Source organism: Balaenoptera physalus, assembly GCF_965194825.1.
Source record: "Balaenoptera physalus genome assembly, chromosome: 12".
Lineage (NCBI taxonomy): Eukaryota > Metazoa > Chordata > Mammalia > Artiodactyla > Balaenopteridae > Balaenoptera > Balaenoptera physalus.
The window spans coordinates 449,986-468,267 of NC_138897.1; the positions used below are offsets into that span (position 1 = coordinate 449,986).

Sequence of the window (18,282 nt, forward strand, 5' to 3'; positions counted from 1 at the left end):
CACATGCCACGGAGCAACTAGGCCCGTGAGCCACAACTACTGAGCCTGCGCGTCTGGAGCCTGTGCTCCGCAACAAGAGAGGCCGCAATAGTGAGAGGCCCGCGCACCGCGATGAAGAGTGGCCCCCGCTTGCCACAACTGGAGAAAGCCCTCGCACAGAAACAAAGACCCAACACAGCCAAAAATGAATACATTAATTAATTTTTTTTTTAAAAAGTTCCCACTTGGTAGTTTGGAGGAGTGAAGAGACACATGAAACGACACTTTTGTAAAAGTGTCCTGGTGGTTCTTGGGGCCTCTCTTGTGAAAGGGAGCGGCAAAAGCAAACGATGCTTCTCGGATGTCCTCCTCTTTCTAGGGTCAGTTCTGCTGCAGGGAGGGTGTGGGGCGGGCAGTGGTGGTGGGAGCGGCCTAGAGCCTCGGGGTCTACCTTCCTGCCGCAAATGCTGGGTGCCCACCGCGTGGTCTCCAGTGGAGGGCACACCTTCAGGCAGCCACTGGGTCTAACTGAGACCACCCCCCCGAGCCTCTGTGTCCTAAAACTGGCACTTGATGTTGAGCTGTGCCCTCTGAACCAAAGGCACAGCCAGACTGTGTTACACTGGCCAGATCACACACCCCTTTGCAAATATTCATTGGAACAGTGCCTTTGCTGGTGAAGACGTCTTCACTTTTGTGCTGACGTGTGGTGGGCAGGGGCGGGCTGGCATTCGGCCTCAGGTGGATGGGATGCGGCAGGGCTGGCGTGAGGCACGGGGCCTGGGTGGTGAACCCGTGCTCACATCTTCTGCATTCCTGTTTTGTCCGGCAATGTCAGCTTATAGAGTTTTATTTTGAAACTGGTTAACACAGGTTTATTTCATTAATTCAGTAAAGATTTGAGTGCCTACTGTATACCAGGGACCGTGCTGCGCTGCAGCAACCAGGCCCTGCACTCACGGGCTTGTGGTCTGGTGGCAGTTTCCCGCTATCGCTCATATGGTAATTGAAAGTTTGTGGCTGCTTGGGGTTTGGGGGGTAGCTTATAAGTGACTCAGTAACTAAGCAGATTTCAACAGGTAAAGACTCCTCCTTCATGCCTGGCTCCTCTGGCCTTGCCTGGTGAGTCTGACGATACCTCATCACGTCCCTGTGGGCACCTTACAAGCCAGGAGCCAGATGACGTGCAGGTTCGAGATACCTACCTCATAGGACCACAAGCATTCAGTAAAAGAATGTTTTTCAAGTACAGCAGATAAGTGGAAAATGCGCAGAGTAGACCAGTGCATACAGTATGCTACTGTTTAAAAAAGAGGGAATGTGGATACAAGTCACAGATATTGCTTTTACATGCAGGAGATGGCTTTTGAAGGCACGTAGGACTGAAATCATTGGTTCCTGTGGAGGGGACATTGGGTGGCTGGGACTCCTTTTGAATCTTGAGCTGTATGGTTCTATCCCATTCAAACCATAAAGATAAACGTACCAAACTGTGTGATCCTAATTGTTTAAAAAGCACACGTGTTGGAGAAGCCTGGAGGAGCGTCCTCTCCCCCAGTGCAGAGCTCTCTCAGTCAGCTGTCCCTCCTGGCCCAGGTAGGACTGGAACGGCCTCAGGCCAGTGAGCCCTGGGCTCCAGTGCCACCTCAAGTGTCATACCAGACACCAGCCCTTGACGTTTCCGCCTCGTTTTCAGTCCAGCATGAATCTTGCTGGTTTCTCCAGAGTGACTATGTTCACAGGCACACGCGGTCAGCTTTTCTGACTGCCTCTGAGGCGAAGATTACCGTGAGTTGCATGCAGGAGAGGAAAGGATGCTTTTTTTAAAAACAGCAGAGTATCTTAAGGAAATGATGAAGGAGGATAGAAATTCAGAGTTACAGACCTTTGTCCTTAAAGTTCAATTCCCCTTTTTTGTGAAAGCCAGCCTGAAAGGGGAGGTGGGCTGGGGCTTGGGGTGGTTGAGTCAGACACTGTGGCAAAGGGTGACCAAGAGGACCCTTTGCCTCTGGATTTTGGCTGCTTACATCTGGGAGGGGGCAGCTTGAAAGCAACAGGAGTGCGGTGCATTTCCTGCGCCCGGGTAGCTGTTAGAGACACAGCCACGGGTGCACCTTTACCTCTCACAGCCTTTCCCCAACTGATGGAAAAGGTGATTGGTTGGCCCTCCCTGGGGCCGTCGAGGGACATCACGTGGGGTTCAGGCCCTAGGAGCCCTCCCTAGTTAGAAAGACAACAGCGGGAAAGGACCTATGTGAGAAGACAATACCATTTATAATTCTCCTACCCTTGCCTTTGATGTTAGACCACAGGAGGATGGCAGCTGCTTTACTCAGACTCAGTTTCTTTGGGAATGGTATTAAGCCAGAGATGCATCTTAATTATCAAAAATGTGCCATTTTAGAGTTTTTAAGTAAATAGTAGCTAAGTGAGTTTAAGGTGAAACCTGGGGTCATGATTTCAGTTGTAAAAAGAATGAACTTTTTGGTTGGCTTGAAGTGGCAGCAGCTTAGTGCTGCAGATGGAACACAGGACCAGAGTCAGGAAATGGGGTTTATTTCCAGCCTGGAATCAAGTAGCTCTATGGCTTTGGGCAAATCTCTCTCTCTGAGACCCTCAGCATAGGAGCTTGGAAGTGCACTTCCACTGGGGAAGCTTATGATTTAATTGTGGGCGTGAAGACAGCTAACGAGGCTTGCAGTGCACACCAAATGAGCCTTTCACGCTCTGAATTAAATATGTTTCCATACAAAAGGGATTTGTTTAAACATGTGGATAACTGTAGAGAGAACTCCTTAGGTATCAAGAAAAAGAAAATTTTACATTTTTAATATTTTTAACCTGGAAAGTAAGAGATAATTATGGTAATGGTAATGAACTAACCTTGGAGTCACGTGACATTGAATGATGAAAATACATTTGCATTGCCAGAGCCTTGTGGCTCCAAAAGCAGCATTCATATGAAGTTTTAGCTTCTAAATTGGATGAGAGGGATTGAGGGCCTTTTGCAGTTTGGGGTCAGGGTGGAGATGGGCGTGTGAAGGAGGCAAGTTCTGCCCTGTTCAGAGTGCCTGCCCTCTGTCTTCCCTACCAGTTCTACGCTGTTGGACCAATTCGAACTGGAAAAGCTTGCCCTACCAGCTTGGACGAAGTCTCACATCCTGTTCTCCTCTGCAAGGGCCAGCAGTAATGGTGGCGGGGCGGGGGACGGGCTTCCCTGAGTTCTTTGTAAGTCTTCGTCTTCTTAACTGAGGTGTGCTGGCAGCCGATGCTTGGACCCTTGGCCTCTTGGGATTTCCTGTGGCAAAAGCAGAGCCTCCGTGTGCACCAGCCAGCCCACCACCGTCTCCCGGGGTTTCCATATTTCTCAACGCAACTGCCAATAAGCCTTCAGTTGGCAGTTTAAAAAAATTATTCTTTGAAGTGAAAGTTAAAAACACAGCTCTGTAAGCTGTAATTTATATGAAATAAAATTCATGCCTTTAAAGTGTAAATTCAGTAATTTTTAGTATTTTCACAGAGTTGTGCAATCATTACCATTATTTAATTTTAGAACATTTTCTTCACCCCAAAAAGAAACCCCATACCGACTGGCAGCCATTCTCAATTCCTTTCTACTTCTAGTTTCTAGAAACCACTAGTCTACTTTCTTTATGAATTTGCCTATTCTGTACATTTCATATAAATAGAATCATACAGTATATGGTCTTATGTGTCTGACGTCTTTCATTAACCATAATGTTTTCAAGGTTCAAATTTGTCGCAGCATATATCATACTTCATTCCTTATTATGACTGAGTAATATTCACTAATAAGGGTATATACCACTTTTTGTTTATCCATTCATCAGCTGATGGACATTTGGGTAGTTTTCACCCTTTGGCTGTTGTGAACAATGCTGCTGTGAACATTCATGTACAAGTTTTTATGTGTTCATTTATCTTGGGTACGTACCTGGGGGTGAAATTTCTGGGCCACATGGCAACTCTTTGTTCAACATTTTTAGGAGCCAAACTGATTACCGAAAGAGACACATATTTTATATTCCTACCAGAAATGTGTGAGAGTTCAGACTCCTTCACGTTCTTACCAACACATTGTCATCTATCTCTTTTTTTTTTTTCTGGCTGCACCTCATTGCATGTGGGATCTTAGTTCCCTGACCAGGGATCTAACACGTGCCCCCTGCAGTGGAAACGTGGAGTCTTAACCACTGGACCGCCAGGGAAGTCCCTGTCATCTATCTCTTTTATTGTAGTCATCATAGTGGATGAAATGGTGGCTTATTACAATTTTGATTTGCATTTTCCTAATGACTAATGATGTTGAGCATCTTTTCATGTGTTTATTGGCTATGTGTATATCTTCTTTGGAGAAATGTCTGTTCAAGTCCTTTGCCCATTTTAATAGGGTTGTTTGTCTTTTCATTGTTGAGTTTTAATGGGTCTTTATATATTTTTGGTACAAGTACATTATACATGATTTGCAGAATTTTCCTCCCAGTATGTAGATTATCTTTTCACTTTCTTGATGCACAACATTTTCAGTTTTTTTCTTTTTTTTTTAACATCTTTATTGAAGTATAATTGCTTCACAATGGTGTGTTAGTTTCTGCTTTATAACAAAGTGAATCAGCTACAGATATACACACGTTCCCATATCTCCTCCCTCCCGCATCTCCCTCCCTCCCACCCTCCCCATCCCACCCCCCCAGGCGGTCACAAAGCACCGTGCTGATCTCCCAGTGCTATGCGGCTGCTTCCCACTAGCTATCTATTTTACATTTGGTAGTGTATATATGTCCATGACACTCTCTCATCCTGTCACATCTCACCCCTCCCCCTCCCCATATCCTCAAGTCCATTCTTTAGTAGGTCTGTGTCTTTATTCCCATCTTGCCACTAGGTTCTTCATGGCCTTTTTTTTTTTTTTTTTCTTAGATTCCATATATATGTGTTAGCATACTGTATTTGTTTTTCTCTTTCTGACTTACTTCACTCTGTATGACAGACTCTAACTCCATCATTTTCAGTTTTGATGAAGGCCAATTTATCTAATTTATTCTTTTGTTGCTTATGCTTTTAGTATATCGAAGAAATCATTGCCTAAGTGAAGTAATAAATTTAATCCTATGTATTCTTCTAAGAGTTTTATAATTTTAGCTCTCACATTTACGTCTATGATCCAATTTTAGTTTAGCTGTATATGATATGAGGTAGGAGTCCAACTTAATTGTTATGCCTGTGAGTATCAGATTGCCTCAGCACCATTTGTTGAAAAGACTATTCTCTTCCACTACTGAATTGCCTTAGCATTCTTGTCAAAAATCAATTGATCACAAATATAAGTGTTATTCTCCTGGACTCCCAATTCTATAATATTGATGATATGTCTACTTCTTTGCCAGAATTAGTCTGTAAGTTCTGAAATTAAGAAGTGTGAGTCCTCCCTGTTCTTCTTTTTCAAGAATCTTTTGGATTTTCTGGGTCCCTTGCATTTCCATATAAATTTTAGGAACAGCTTGCCAATTACTGCAAAAGGGCAGCGAGGATTTTGATAGGGCTTGAAATGAATTTGCAGTCGAGTTGGGGATCATTGCCATCTTAACAGTATTAAGTCTTGTGCTTCATGAGCACTGAATATCTTGTTTCCTTCCCTGCCCCTTCCTTTCATGCCATAGGTAACCATCTGCTCCCTGGAGACATCTGCCGATAACTTTGAGAAAAATATTTGCCAAAATGGGAACTCATCAGGGAATTGTAGTTAATGTGTTAGAAATGAAGAGCAAGGTGACTAATATTCCCAGCCGTCTTACTTTATGAATTGAAAGCTGTTTTGTTTTGTCCTTTTTAGATGTCCATATATGTGCTCACACTATTTAGGTCTTCTTTAATTTTTCAGCAATATTCTGTACACTATTCTGTAGTTTTCAGTGTACAAGTCTTTCACTTCTTTTGTTAGATTTATTCCTAAATACTTTAATCCTTTTTGATGCTATTGTAAGTGAAATTTTCTTAATTTCATTTTCAGATTGTTCATTGTTAGTGTACAGAAATAAATTTATATTTGTGTGTTGATACTGTATCCTGCAACCATGCTGACCTCATCTATTAGGTCTAATAATTAATTCTTCCAGATTCCTTAGGACTTTCTACATGTAAGAACATATCAGATGGGAACAGATGTATTTTTAATTCTTCCTTTCCAATCTGGATGTCTTTTATTGTCTTCCGTAAGTGCCCTGGCTAGAACCTGTAGAACAGTGTTAAATAGTAGGTGTGAAAGTGGAAATTCTTTTCTTGTTCCTCATCTCAGGGTGAAATCATTCTGTCTTTAACCGTTAAGTATGAGTTGTTAACCTAAAACAATCAGTTATTTTACCAACAAATAGGGTTTGTTTGGGAACAGCAAAAAAATTGCAGTTTGAGACATGCAGTCTATGGCAAACCACAGGCATGTCCAGAGAACAAAGGAAGGGAGTCTGCTTTTATGGGGAAAATGGGGAAGCTGCAGGGGTTGTTCTAAGTGAAAGTTCATTGGAGGAAGGTAGGAGTTCAGTATGGTGACGGCTTCTCCTTGGTCGAGCTGTGATGTTTCCCATTGGCTGAACTGTTGCTGAGCAAGGAGAAATTCTTCCTTTGGGATAGTAATGTAGTCACTTCCTGTCTGGGAGTGCAAGGTATGCTTCTTCCTGTGGGGCATGCACGTGAAGTTCGGGGCATGCAAATGATGGTGAGTGAGAATGCGTGAGAGCTCCCTCTACAGGTCATTCCTGACTCTAATTTTAGTTGAGGTCTCCTTTATTAATTTCCAGAGGTTACATATGAGTTTTCTTAGATGCCCTCTATCAGGGTGGAGAAGTCCCCTTATATTCCTAATTCATTGAGTATCTTAGATCATTAAAAGGTGATGTCAAATGAGCATTTGTCAAATGCTCTTTCTGCATCTATTGAGATGATCACGTGGCTTTGCTCTTTATTACTATTATATACTACATTGATTTTTAGGTGTTAAACTGACCTTGTGTTCCTGTGATAAATCTCACTGGTCATGATGTATTGTCCTTTTTATATAGTCCTTTGCTGGATATGGCTTGCTAGTATTTTGTTGAGAATTTCTGTGTTTCTATTCACAGTGGATGTTGATTTGTTGTTTTCTTTTCCTGTAATGTCTTTTTCTGGCTTTGCCAGGGTAATACTGACTTCATAGAGTAAGCTGGAAAATGTTCCTTCCTCTTTTACTTTTTAGAAGATTTGTGAAGGATTGGTATTATTTTTTTAACTGTTTACTAGAATTCTCCAGTGAAGCCATATGGGCATCGGCTTTTCTTTGTGGGCAGTTTGAAAATTACTAAATAAATACCTTGCAATAAGTTTAATCAGATTGTCTGTTTATTCTTGAGTCAGTTTTGGTAATCTGTGTATTTCTACCAATTTGTCCTTTTCATCTCGGTCATCAAATTTGTTGACACACAGTTATTAGTAGTATTCCCTTGTCATACTTTTAAAAAATAAACTTTTAATTTTAGGACAGCTTTAGATTTACAGAAAAGTTGCAAAGATAGTACAGAGAGTTTCCATATATGTGCCACATCTAGTTTCCTCTGTTATTAACGTCTAATGTTAATAAAATAAAATCTAGTGGTACATTTGTTATAGTCTGTAAATATTGATACACTTAAATGAAGTACATACTTTATTTTTCCTTAGTTCTCACCTAGTATTGTTTTTAGCCTAACGTTTCAAAATCCTGTACAGGATACCACATCATATTTGTGTGACGTCTCCTTAGGCTCCTCTTGACCATGACAATTTCTCTGACTTTAATTGTTTTTTATTACCTCTATGAATTGAATGTTGAATTCAGTTCATATGTAGAAGCCCTAATCCCCAATTTGACTGTAGGTATTTGGAGGTATGAGGCCTTTGGGAGGTAATTAGGGTTAGATTAGGTTATGAGGGTAGGAGCCTCATGATGGAATTAATGTCCTTATAAAAAGAGGAAAAGATGCATGAGCTCTCCATCATGTGAGGACACACAGCAAGAAGGCGGCCATCAGCAAATCAGGAAGAGAGCTCTCACCAGATACTGAATCTGCCAGCACCTGGACTTCCCAGCCTCCAGAACTGTGAGGAAAAAATACTTGTTGTTTAAACTACCCAGTCTATGGTATTTTGTTGCAGCAGCTCAAGCAACGACCTCAGCAGTTTGAAGGAGTAATGGTCATATACTTTGTGGATTGTCCTTCAGTTGGGATTTGCCTGTTGTGTTTCTCATTATTATACTGGGATTATAGGTTTTGGGGAGGAAGACCACAGAGGTAAAGTGCCATTTTCATCACATCATATCAAGAGTACATGCTGTCAACATGGCTTATCACTATTGATGTTGACCTTGATGACCTGGCTGAGAATGTTTGCCAGGTTTCTCCACTTAAAGTTATTCTTTCTCTCCCTTTCCATACTGTACTCTTTGGAATGAACTCTGTGTGCAGCCTACACTTAAGGAGTTATGTTCTACCTCCTTGAAAGTGGTGTATCTACATAAATTATTTGGTGTTCTTCTGCATGGGAGATCTGTCTATTCTCTCCCATTTATTTATTCACCATTTATTATGTCATTATGGACACATGGACATTTATTTTGTATGCTGAGTTATAATCCAGTGTACTTTATTGATTTTGTTGCTCATATTGTTCCAGCTTCAGCAATTGCGAGCTTTTTCAATTGGTTCCTGTTTCCTTTGACATACCCCCATGATTATGTGTTTTGTTTCTGTTTTCAGCACTTTCTTACTTTCTGGTATTATAAAATTTCCTAGGCTCATCTTATGTATTTTGTGTACCAGTTCTAGAATCAGTCAATTCTTCAAGGAGTTTCTTGGGTGTTAGGTGTGATTGTTACTACTGGGATGCTTATGATCCTTCTTAATTCCTTAAGCTCAATAGTAATGTTTCCTCTTTCATTCCTGATTTTAGTAGTTTGAATCTTCTTTTTTTCTTGGCCCACCTACTTAAAGATTTGTCACTTTTGTTGATCTTTGATCTTTTCAAAGAACCAATTTTTGGTTTTGTTATTTTCTATATTTTTTTCTATTCTCTATCACATTCATTCTGTTCTAATCTCTATAATTTCTTACTTTCTGCTTGCATTGGGTTATTTTTGTGCTTTTTTAGTTTCTAGTGGTGGTAGTTTAGGTTACTGTTTTGATACCTTTCTTCTTTTATTATGGGTGTTTATAGCTGTGAATTTCCTCTAAGCACTGCTTTAGCTGATTCCCATAAATTTTGGTATGGTATGTTTTCATTTTCTTTAATCTCTCTGTATTTGCTAATTTCCCTTGTGATTTCTTCTTTAACCCATTGGTTATTTAGGAGTGTGTTGTTTAATTTCCACATATTTGTGAATTTCCCCAATTTCCTTCTATTATTGATTTCTAATTTCATTCCATTTTGGTTGGAAGACATATTTTGTATAATTTCAATCCTTTTAAATTTATTAAGACTTGTTATAGGGTCTAAAATGTGGTCTATCCTGGAGAATGTTCCATGTTCACTTGAGAAGAATGTGCATTCCACGGTTGTTTGGTGGCATGTTGTATAGACTGTTAGGTCTAGTGTTGTCTTCTATTTCCTTTTTGATCTTCTGTCTAGTTCTATTCTGTAATGAAAGTGGGATATTGAAGTTTCCAACACTCATTGTTTTTTTAATAGTTTTTTAAAATATTTATTTATTTATTTATTTGGCTGCACCAGGTCTTCGTTGTGGCATGCGGGATCTTTTAGTTGCGGCATTCGGGATCTTTGGTTGTGGCATGTGAACTCTTAGTTGCGGCATGTGGGATCCAGTTCCTTGACCAGGGATTGAACCTGGGCCCCCTGCATGGGGATCTCGGAGTCTTAGCCCCCAGACCACCAGGGAAGTCCCTCCAACATTCATTGTTGAATTGTCTATTTCTTCCTTCAAGTTTGTCTCTTTTTGCTTCGTGTATTTTGGAGCTCTGTTGTTTGGTGCATAAATGTTTAAATTTTTATGTTTCCCTCATGAAATGACCTTTTTATCATTGTAAAATATCTTTCTTTGTCTCTAGTAACAATTTTTGTCTTAAAGTTTATTTTGCCTGCTGTTAGTATAGCCACTTAGCACTCTTTTTTGTACTGTTTGCATGGTATATTTTTTCCCATCCTTTTTCAACCTATTTGTTTCCTTGAATTTAAAGCATGGTTCTGGTAGGCACCATCTGTTTGGATCATGATTCTTTTTAAAATTCATTTTGCCAATCTCTGTATTTTAATTGGAGCATTTAGTATTTACATGTAATATAATTATTGATAAGCTAGGAGTATATACTCCTGTCATTTTGCTTTGTATTTCCTATATGTCTTATGTCTTTTTCTTCCTTTCTTCCTCTATTACTGCTGTCTTTTGTATTAACTAGATATTTTTTAGTGTACCGTTTTAATTCCCTTTTTGTTTCTGTTACTGCATTTTTTCTGAATTGTTTACTTAGTGATTGCCCTGAGGGTTACAATTAACATCTTAATTTAGAACAATCTAGTTTAGATTAATAGCAACTTAATTTCAATAAAAAACAAGTATTTTGCTCCAATATATCTCTGTTTCCACCCCTCTCCTTGGTGTTATTATTCTCATACAAAGTACATTTTTTTTTTTTTAATAAATTTATTTATTTATTTATTTATTTTTGGCGTGTTGGGTCTTTGTTTCTGTGCAAGGGCTTTCTCCAGTTGTGGCGAGCGGGAGCCACTCTTCATCGCGGTGTGCGGGCCTCTCACTGTCGCGGCCTCTCCCGTTGCAGAGCACAGGCTCCAGACGCGCAGGCTCAGTAGTTGTGGCTCACGGGCCTAGTTGCTCCGCAGCATGTGGGATCTTCCCAGACCAGGGCTCGAACCCGTGTCCCCTGCATTGGCAGGCAGATTCTCAACCACTGCGCCACCAGGGAAGCCCCCAAAGTACATTTTTATTTAACTTTATCAAACACTTGTATAATTATTGCTTTCTGCAGTTGTCTTTTATTTATTTATTTTTAAATATATTTATTTATTATTTATTTTTGGCTGTGTTGGGTCTTCGTTGTTGCACATGGACTTTCTCTAGTTGCGGCGAGCAGGGGCTACTCTTCGTTGCAGTGCGCGAGCTTCTCATTGCGGTGGCTTCTCTTGTTGCAGAGCACGGGCTCTAGGTGCTCGGACTTCAGTAGTCGTGGCACTCAGGCTCAGTAGTTGTGGCTCGTGGGCTCTAGAGTGCAGGCTCAGTAGTTGTGGCGCACAGGCTTAGTTGCTCCACAGCATATGGGATTTTCCCAGACTAGGGCTTGAACCCATGTCCCCTGCATTGGCTGGAGGATTCTTAACCACTGCGCCACCAGGGAAGTCCTTGCAGTTGTCTTTTAATCAGAGAGGAGAAAAAGTTACAAGCAAACAGCAACACATTTGTACATACCTATGTAGTTATTTTTTTTCCTATATAGTTACTTTTTTTTTTAATAAATTTATTTATTTATTTATTTTTATTTTTTGGCTGTGTTGGGTCTTCGTTTCTGTGCGAGGGCTTTCTCTAGTTGCGGCGAGCAGGGGCCACTCTTCATCGCAGTGCGTGGGCCTCTCACTGTTGCGGCCTCTCCCATTGCGGAGCACAGGCTTCAGACGCACAGGCTCAGCAGTTGTGGCTCACGGGCCCAGTTGCTCCGCGGCACGTGGGATCTTCCCAGACCAGGGCTCGAACCCGTGTCCCCTGCATTGGCAGGCAGATTTTCAACCACTGTGCCACCAGGGAAGCCCCCTGTAGTTACTTTTAACAGTGCTCTTTATTTCATCATGTGAATTTAAGTTAATGTAGAGTGTCCTTTCATGTCAGCCTAAAGGATGGCTTTAGTATTTTGTAAGGCAGTTCTGCTAGTGACAAATTCTCCCAGTTTTTGTTTATTTGAGAATGTCTCATTTATCCTTCATTTTGAAGGATTGTTTTGCTGGGTATAGAATTCTTGGTTGACATTCTTTTTTCCACCCACAAGTTGGAACATGTCATTCCGCAGCATTTTAGCCTCCGTGGTTTCTGAGGAGAAGTCAGTTGTTAATTTATTGAGGATCATTTGTACATTACAAACTGTTATTCTCTTGCTGCTTTCAAGATTCTCTCTTTGGTTTTGGGTTTGGTAGTTTGACTATGATGCATCTAGATGTGGGTCTCACTGAGTTTATTCTACTTGTAATTTGTTGAACTTTCGGATATGTAGATTAAACTTTTTCATCAGCTTTGGGGAGTTTTTGGCCACTATCTCTTCAGATATCCTTTAGCCTTTTTCTCTCTCTCTCTTCTCCTCTAGGATTTCTCCAAGATGTGTTTCTTGGTATGCTTGATAGTATGGCACAGATAGTATGTCTCTGAGACTCTGTTCATTTTCCTTCATTCCTTTTTCTTTTGCTTCTCAGACTGGTTACTCTAAATTGACCTATCTTCAAGTTTGCTGATTCTTTCTCTGCCACCTCTAATCTACTATTGAGTCCCTCTAGGGAATTTTTCATTTCAGTTATTATAATCTTCAACTCTAGAATTTCTGTTTGGTTCTTTTTTTAAAAATGATTTTCGTCTCTATTATTTTCTAGTGGTGAGACATTGTTTTATGGTTTCCTTTAGTCTTTATACATGGTTTCCTTTAATTTGAACATATTTATAGTAGCTTATCTAAAAATCTTTGTCTAGTAAGTGCAGCTTCTGGGCACCCTCAGGGACAGTTTGCATTGACTGTTTTATTTAACTCTGGCCGTTTTTTCCTATTTCTTTGTATATCTCATAATTTTGTTGAAAACTAAACATTTTAAATAACATGACCTGATAACTCTAAAAGCCAGACTCTTCCCTCAGGGGTTTGTGGTTGTTGCTGCTGTTTGTTTGTTGAGTGACTTTCCTGGACTAATGCTGTAAAAAAGTGTATTCTTTCTCATATGTGACCACTGAAGCTCTGCCTAGTTAGCTTAATGGTCATCTGATGATTGGACAGAGATTTCCTCAAATGATTTGAACCAATAAGTCGCCCATCCTTTTGGTTATACGTACGTATTGCGGCACATCTTCAACACTTCAGTCGTTTACAACTTTGCTTTAGGTTTCACTTCCTGATTGCACAGAATCTCAAAGTCAGCCAGATATGAGAGATTACAACCTTCTCATGTCTTTCCTGACCATGCACACAGTCCTGCACATGAATGTGCCCTTATATTTCCAGGAATATATCAGAGCTTATCAAAGCCTTCTATGGACACCTCATTCCCCAGCATTTTAAAAATTTTCCTCCATTTTTCTATTGTAGTAAAATACACATAACATAAAATTTACCATCTTAGCCATTTTTAGGTGTACAGTTTAATGGTATTAAATGCATTCACATTGTTGTGCAAGCATGCCAGTATTTATCCTCGTAACTCTTCATCTTGTTAAACTGAAACTCTATACCTGTTAAACAATAACTTCTGGGAATTCCCTGGCGGTCCAGTGGTTAGGGCAGGGGGCACGGGCTCAATCCCTGCTTGGGGAACTAAGATCCTGCATGACGCATGGCGCAGCCAAAAAACAAAGAAGGTGTACTAAGTGACCTCCCTTCAAAAAAAAAAAAAAAAAACCAATAACTTCCAATTTCCCCTTCCCCCAACCCCTGGCATTACCACTCTACTTTCTGTCTCTATGATAGTATAACTCTAAGTACATCATGTAAGTGGAGTCATACAGTATTTGTCTTCCTGTGACTGGCTCATTTCACTGAGCATACTGTCTCCCAGGTGCATCCATGTTGTAGCATATGCCAGAATTGCCTTCCTTTTTTAAGGCTGAATAATATTCCATTGCATGGATAAAGCACATTTTGCTTATTCATTCATCTGTTGATAGAAACTTAGGTTGGTTCTACATTTAAACTATTGTGAATAATGCTGCTATGAACATGAGTGTACAGGTATCTCTTTGAGACGCTGCTTTCAGTTATTTTGAATGTATACTCAGAATTGGAATTGCTGGGCCATATGGTAATTCTTAATTTTTCGAGGAACCTCCATACTATTTTCTACAGTGGATGTATCATTTTACATTGCTAACAACAGTGCACAAGGGTTCCACTTTCCCCATATCCTCACTAATACTTGTTTTCTGTTTCTTGACAGTAGTCATCCTAACAGGTGGGAATCCCCAGCATTTCTTTTTATTGTGTTTGTCCCAGCTGGTACTTGACTCAGGTACTTTTGCAGAGATTCCTATACCCTAATGCAGTAATCTTCATATGTTACAACCCCCTAAAAGAATTTTGAGAATTACCTCTATAGAACAGATAACATATTTTGAAGTTTACATCTAAGTTTTCTTGTAATAAATATAGTTACAAAGGATATAATTTCCTTCATGTTGTAAAAATTCCATTTAAAAATGGAACTTTTATTGTATAATCTTTAATCATTAAACAATTGCTGCTGATTGTTCTTAACAAATGTCCTGAGGAAAGGGCTTTTCCCAATGAGTGATCTCTGACTCAGGTCACATAGAGACAAACCCTGTGAACAGGGCTTTTCCAGGGACTTGTGAGACAGGTTTAAAGATGACAGTTCTATAAGTATGGGGCTTTTGGGTGAGCTCCAAACCAGTTCTGCCCCCTGTAAAGCTATTAGGCTGCTGGTTTTCAAAGCTGAGGAACGGGGCAAGTTCAAACACTGTAAAACTTGCTGTTCTGAGATTCAGCTGCTTTTCTGGAATAAATGCACCTTGGATTATTGCTTGCAAACCTTTGGTTAATTTCCAGAATTCTCAAAAAGTTGATTTTTTACTATCTTTACCAGTGTTCTTATTGCTTTTATGGAGGAGCAGATTTTTGCAGATCATGACTCCACTGCTCTAGAAGTACTTCAAGATTAATTTAGAACAACAAATAACTTGTACTTCCCAAGCTCTTAGCTATCTTGGTTTCTACCACTCTTTTTTGTCTCCTTGCTTCTTGACCAAGGAAAAGCTTCTTGTTGACAAAGAACTTTATGTTACTACATAGTGTACTCAATAGCATATTACTTTTGTAGCAACTAAGTTCTAGGTATTATTCATTCAACAAGCATTTGTCAGAAGTATCCCTTCTTCCTGAAGAGAAAGAGGGTCAAAATAGATGTGTAGATAAATCTTTGTTTTCTAATTACAATGATCATTTTATTATTTATGTAATATTTTTAAAGGAAATAAAAGTAAATTTCATTTAGAGGCTGATTCATTTTTGCTTACTGACTTCCTTATTTCGTATTTGAGATAACTAAAAAATTTAAAGAGGTGAACCCCCTCCCCCATTTTTACTATCCTATTGTAGGATAACAGGTGGGGTCAGCTGTAAAATTCAATAAATATTATCAAGATAATAATGGAATAACAGTTAATTTATCTGCAAGCTTTGGGAAATAAGGAGTTGTTACATCTATTAATTTCCCAATAATTAATGATGTTTCTTTGGGGGAAATGCTTGATTCTTTCCTTTTATTTACTTATTTTCAAAGTAGTAGGTTGGTTCCCTGGGACCCTCCAAAAAGTAAAAAATAAAATTTTGGTTCTCATTATAAACAAACATGCATTATTTATGCATATTGGATGTGTTCCAATCCATAGCAGTTATTATCCTTATAGATGATAAATGCACAAATGTCCCATCTTCAGCTGTTGGGAGATCATTCAAACTAGTTCCTGAGTCCTTTTGATATGACCCTAATAGTCTTTGATAATTCCTTGCTTCTTAGAAGGATGAGATTCACGGGCTCATATAAAGTTCTTGACTCATATCTAGAATTAGCCATTTTGACAGGGAACCCTAGATCTTTTTTTTTTAATTTGTGTTAAAATACACAGAACAGGGACTTCCCTGGTGGCGCAGTGCTTGAGAGTCTGCCTGCCAATGCAGGGGACACGGGTTTGAGCCCTGGTCCGGGAAGATCCCACATGCCACAGAGCAACTAAGCCCATGAGCCACAGCTACTGAGCCCGGGTGCCACAACTACTGAAGCCCGCACGCCTAGAGCCCATGCTCTGCAGCAAGAGAAGCCACCGCAATGAGAAGCCCTCACACCACGACGAAGCGTCCCCCCCCGCCATCGCAGCTAGAGAAAGCCTGCGCGCAGCAACGAAGACCCAACGCAGCCAAAAATAAATAAATAAATAAACAAATAAATTTTAAAAATACACAGAACATAAAATTTGCCATCTTAATCATTTTTTAAGTTTAGTGATATTAAATACATTCACATTAATGTGCAGCCATCACCATTCATCCCCATAATTCTTTTTATCTTATAAAATTGAAACTCTATACCCATTAAACAATAACTAACCATTTTCCCCTCCTCCTAAGCCCCTGGCTACCACCATAGGACTTTCTATGATTTTGACGACTCTGAGTACCTCATATAAGTGGAATCATACAGTATTGTCCTTTTATGACTGACTTATTTCATTGAGCATAGTGTCCTCAAGGTCCCATGCTGTAGCAAATGCCAGAATTTTCCTCTTTAAGGCTGAATAACAGTTTGCTTAGGAATTCTTTATATATTCTGAATACAGTGGACCCTCAGTATCCACAGCTTCTGCGTCCGTGGATTCAACCAACTGTGGATAGAAAATACTCAGAATAAAAATTACAGAAATTTTCAAAAAGTAAAACTTGAATTTGGTGTGCACTGGCCACTATTTACATTGTATTAACAACTATTTACATAGTGTTTACATTGTATTAGGTATTATATGTCATCTAGAGTTGATTTAAAATATGGGGGGTGGGGCATGTGCGTAGGTTATGTGCATATACTGTGGCATTTTATAAGGGACTTGAGTTTCTTAGGATTCTGCTGATACAGAGGTACGACTGTATTTATCACTGTTTAAAGCCTTTTTACTCTGTGGATAGTGTCCTTTGATGCACAAAATTTAGTTTTTAAGAAGTCCAATGTCTGTTTTTTAAATTCTGTTACCTGTGCCTTTGGTGTCTTATCGAGAACTCATTATCAAACCTCATGGACTGAAACTTTTGCCCTACGTTTTTGTCTAAGAATTTTATAGTTTTAGGCCTTACATTTAGGTCATGGATCCATTTTGAGTTAATTTTTGTAATGGTGTTAGGTGAGGGTCCAACTTTATTATGACAAAACTATTTTATTTTTTAAAAATATTGGCATGTGGTACTAATTTTATATTTTTACTTCCCTGTTCTATCAGATCAGACAGGTTGCCTCCAAATGAAGGAATTAGCCGGCACGGTTCATTGTCGTATAATTCTTGGTGTAGTTACCAGAAATTGAAAAAGTGAATGGCTCTAATGACTGGTTAATAAATCTTCTAAGTCAAGTATTTTCCAATTCTTTGTTTTCAACAAACTTGAAAGTGGTCCTCATTGAATTGTCAGCTAATAGATTGTTTGAAATAATTCTAATGATAGGCTGCTCTGTGGTTACTTCTGGCCCAAGACTTGGTGAGATTCACAGGGCTGAGCATCTTTGTGCCTATCTCCTCCTTCATGTGAAAAGGCTTCTCAGTGCCAACACCACAACAATAAGAAACAGCAGAAGAATCGATGCTACCCTTGCCTCATTTAGCAATAAATACTTTATATTGAACAAAAGATTTTTTAAATGTTTACTTTGGAAGGCTAATAATCATTTGTCAAGTTTTATAACTATGTTCCAACTTGATTTAATAATTGTAATGACTCAATCTAGAAACTTTTTTACTGTAAAAATCTATTTTTGTTTATTTTATATTACTTGATTTATAAATGTGATAAAATACACATACATAAAATTTACTGTCTCAGCCATTTTTTAGTGTACACTTTAGTAGTGTTAATTACATTCACATTGTTGTGCATCCACTCCAGAACACTTTCCTTTTTTCAAAACTAAAACTCTATACCCATTAGAAACAACTTTGAAATATTTTTCACAAAGAAAGCCTTATGGCCTTGGGGAAAATGTTTAATTTCAATTTATCTCATTTTGTTGTAGAGAAGAGTGATAGGGTAATCAAGCATAAATTATTAGGATAAAATATCAGGGTTAAATTCTCTTGGAGCAGTGTAATGGAAACAAGAGATCAAAGAGAAAAAGGAACCTTGTTGAATTTCTTTTTTTTTTTTTTTGGCTGCGTTGGGTCTTCGTTGCGGTGCATGGGCTTTCTCTAGTTGTGGTGAGCGGGGGTTTCTCATCCTTGTGGAATTTCTGATTGTTACAAAAGAGCTTGTTCATTCTATTTTAAAATGCATGATAGTAGTATCAAATCAC

General features: G+C 39.3%; 1 protein-coding gene across 22 annotated transcripts in view; it reads left to right on the plus strand.

The window, feature by feature from the left end:
- Positions 1-18,282, plus strand: part of PARD6G (par-6 family cell polarity regulator gamma) — a 202,164-nt gene that overhangs the window by 15,679 nt on the left and 168,203 nt on the right. For 2 of the 22 annotated variants that reach the window (XM_082418414.1, XM_082418417.1), the window contains exon 2: positions 17,222-17,308. The exons of the other annotated variants lie outside the window; for them this stretch is intronic. The gene's annotated coding sequence lies outside the window, so the exon portion shown is untranslated. The remainder of the gene's footprint in view (positions 1-17,221; positions 17,309-18,282) is intronic. 22 annotated transcript variants of the gene reach the window in all.